Below are 4,069 nucleotides of genomic sequence, written 5' to 3' on the forward strand. Positions count from 1 at the left end.
CCTGATCAGCATCCACACTAATCCACACTACTGTCTGCAATCTTTTTAACCCTTATTTAATCATCAATGTAAAGCAATAGTAAAAAGAGGAAGTTTCTTTAGTTTAGTACGAACACAGCTTGATATTAAGTGTACAACAAATTTAGAATATTTGCTGTTATATAGCTCTTTCCGATGGGGAACTCAAGCCATTATATCTGCTCTCGTCATAGCCAGCACAACAACTTAAAACTTGGTGTCAGTTCTGATTCACCAAAGTCACACACAAAAAAACTAACCAGAAGGAAGGGGCAGACCAGCAACGTCCGTTTTCTGCACGGTAAAATTATAGCTTTTGTCCTAAGAGTCTGGAAGCTTTGACGACAGCATAGGTGAATATGACTGCTTGAGTTCCCTGTCGGATAGGGCTTCTGATGGCAAGGCAAAGCGGTGAAAACATTCCTGATATAGCAATCACTTGAACTGATGCTGATGTTTTTAGGTGGGCCTTTTTTTAAGGTGGCTGAAATACGTTTTGCCGTGGCCCGGCATTGCTTTGCTTCCGTGTCGGTACTCCTGCTTGCTTCATTAAACTACTGCCACCTATGTAATACACTGACTATGGATAGGTACCTCATACAAACCCACTTCAATAATATAAATATCTGAACTATCCTTTAAGTAAGTAAATCGTGGCTCACCTTGCCCCACAACTTTAACAATACTTACTGTACACTGTATAAGCAACTCATAGCGGCTACAAAGAAGACACAAGGTGATGACTTAATTAATTTGGTTCACCTTAAAAATCCTTATTTGTTAACACAATCTTAATCTGTTGAAATACTGTTGAGTCTTTCAACTTAAAAAATACACTTGTTGTAAGTGGAAATACATTTCTTAAGCCAAAACAAGTGAGAATGCTTGGAGGCAATGAATGGATGCAGTAGAGGGAGTGAAAGTGCATCACATGTGTCTGTCTGCACGTCTATGAGGACAGAGACAGGGGGACAGAGAAGGAGGAGATAAATAGAGAGTGAGCAAGAGTGAGCGAGAGAGCAAAATAAGTTTGTACTTAAGCACGATCAAGGAAGCAGAGGCAGAGGATTCATGATCTGGGAAGAAGGTTGTGATTTGACGGATGTTTAAGGCAGACCATGTGAGGTGAGTCAACACGCTTTGAACAACTTTATTAAGGGAACACTGAAGGTTAACAAAGCGCTTTACATTCACAAGGATGAAGGTTTGTGCTCTTAGTCTTGTTTGGTGGTCCACTGAGACAGGTATGTTAACGTATGAAAGTTTTGCTTAGTGATTCATTTATCATCATTTATATTCTTTCCTCTGGTTACATATTCATAGGGGCAGAGTGTACTGCTACATCACACCAACTAGAAGACAAGTTACATATTTGCATTTTGTGATCTTTGGGGTATTGTAAAAATGATCGCACGGGTGAGATAGCTTGTGGTTTCACTTTAATTGCTCTGCATATGAGTCTATAGCTGTAGGTTTCAGCCCTCTGTAAGAGACAGAGTTAATATTGGACAAGAATGGTAACGTTGGGTGGTCAGTGTGTCACTCAGTTTAAACCACTTTGATGTGGGAACAGTAGGCAAGGTTTTAGACTCTTGTAACTTTTTGTTGTGTCGAATATTCATCACTAAAAGAATGATAACATATGTATTAATGTGTGCAGTTATATTTATCTGGTATTAAAATATACAGTATCAAAAGTGTACAACACTGATTCCAATTCAGAATGTTTTTACTATAGCTCGTGATTGTTTCATCTGTATTTAAATCACAGTTATATGTTTTATAAGTAATGAAATTCAATCTCTTTCTGACTTCTTGTTGTAAAACATGACAGTGTAACTAGATTACGAGCAATCATGTGGGAGTTTGTCCATGAAAAGCAATTCAGTTTATGGTACTCATGTGCTTCGTGGAAACCGCACATAAGCCAACGGAGTAAAAAAAAAAGGTTCTTTCTTGAATTTGTGGCAGAAACCAAGTTGCAATAATCTTAATAAGAGGACAAGGCACGGATACAAATGCACTGTTCACAAATCATAGAACTTCTCATTGGATGGGACTTTTGCAAAATGCCAACGTATTCACCATAATACTCCTGAGTTGTTGACTCATCACCGGCTAAACTTAATTTGTTGCATGATGCAGGTTTTTTTTTTTATATTGTCTAGCCTGAGAGGGATTTTAAGGTTATCTGATCTTTCTGTGCAGATATACTTCTTTCACATAAAGCTGCCAAACAGAAACACAATGTCATATGTTTACTGTAGGTAAGACAAGCAATACAATAAGCATTGGGATATGCTTTACTTTGCTAAAAGAGCCAGTTTGTCTTGTTAGTGATGACACCTAGTTATGCATAATACGTATTTCTTCAAATTTTCTAATTTTTTGTTTTTGAAATATGGGAATCAAACAAACGAATTATGCAATGAAATGTAAAATGATCTCAGGTTATCATCACGGTGCTATGGTGTTTCACCTGTTATCTTAGTCGTGTGGTGCATCAGCAACAAGTCAAAATGAAAATGATGACAAACGTGGCTTTTCTTTGAGTTCAGTATTAAATCCTCTCTGGTTCTTCATGACCAGTGAAACCTGGTTTGTGTGGCACCAATTAAGAGCCAAGGGACAAGGGACACAGCTCGATCTGAACTCTGTCAATGCTGACCGGACGAAGTCACCATAGAAACAAGAGGTGCTTATCCCCAAGGGAAATCATAGTAACAACATTGCAAACACTAAAACCTTGGGTTCTCTGAATGACCAGGTATAGCTGAAACTGTTTTAATTACACTTCATCAAATAGAAGTCATTATTGGAACACCCCCATAATTTCCTCCGCACTACTTTAAACATTAACTGCTGTTCTTATCATTGCACTGTAAACACTTGTTATATCTTTGGTCAGGGATGATTGGCGTGTCCGATCCCAATCACTGTCATAAATCCAAAGATAAAGCAGTTAAAAGACGTGAACCTTGTAATCCGAGCTTCATTATGTTTGTAGTTTGACGCATTTCTTAAACTAAACATATATGAACAAGACGTTTGTTGTGTTTAATATGTGGAGGTACTGATATTATCTGTGTTGACCATACATATTATATAATGTTGCTTGCGTGTCTCTGTGTTTTTAGAATCCTGTTTGGATAGAGAGTTTTGTTGAGATGTGATCCAGTGCAGATGAAGATATGGTACCTGTATAAGTTAAAAAAAATAAAAAACTCATTGCCACAAACTTTTGCAGCCTGGGTGTAAATCCGATCATCAATTTTTAATATACAACTGTCTTCCTAACTAGTCTCACAAGAATTAACCAGAAAAGAAACAAAATTTAGACAATTCGATGAAAATGACAATAAATAACTATCCTAAGGAAACCACAGCAGCTGCAACAAGGATTATAATTAAGCTACATGAATAGCCTGAGACTTATATAATAGCATCAAAACCATAATTAGGAAATTTGAGAATCATCTGTCCATTCCAAATATCATTTATTATTTATGGGCTCAGATGGCCTTACTGTAATAAGGAAGCAGATGGTAAATTAGAAACAACATTATCAAACATGCAGGATGTAAACACTAATAAAATAAAACTAATAATTGACACTTTATCAATCCTGCAAGGGAAATTATAATGTTTTACACTGTCAAACAGCAGTCTCAGGCACTTGGAACTGGACTACTTTCTTTATTGGCCTATAGTATATGCTCTGGTTTTATTTCTAAAACACTGGAAAACACTAAAAAACACAGCAACCGTGTACATATTTGTGCTTATTTACATTATTCTAAATTCCAAATGTGTTTGAAGAGTCATGCTATGTAAAGCTTGCTGTAGATGCAAGAGCAGCACATGAAATATGAAACACATATCTGGGAGGGATATCATTAAATGATATTAAAGTTGCCCTTTGAGGTTGCATCTGTGAAAAAGGACTAGTGCACTTTAAATAATGGCTGTGAAATTTACAGTTTCTTACTTTAGATTTCCCAGTAACACTACTGTGTATGATTTTTACAGTAGAATGCTGTAAAGTTTACAT

General features: G+C 36.6%; 1 protein-coding gene across 1 annotated transcript in view; it reads left to right on the forward strand.

Annotated features, from left to right (window-relative positions):
• Window positions 1-1,046: 1,046 nt before the first annotated feature.
• Window positions 1,047-4,069, forward strand: part of hrh2b (histamine receptor H2b) — a 6,195-nt gene continuing 3,172 nt past the window's right edge. The window contains exon 1 of the mRNA XM_032534514.1: window positions 1,047-1,143. The gene's annotated coding sequence lies outside the window, so the exon portion shown is untranslated. The remainder of the gene's footprint in view (window positions 1,144-4,069) is intronic.

This window comes from Etheostoma spectabile, chromosome 13 (genome assembly GCF_008692095.1).
Source record: "Etheostoma spectabile isolate EspeVRDwgs_2016 chromosome 13, UIUC_Espe_1.0, whole genome shotgun sequence".
In the NCBI taxonomy this organism is placed as follows: domain Eukaryota; kingdom Metazoa; phylum Chordata; class Actinopteri; order Perciformes; family Percidae; genus Etheostoma; species Etheostoma spectabile.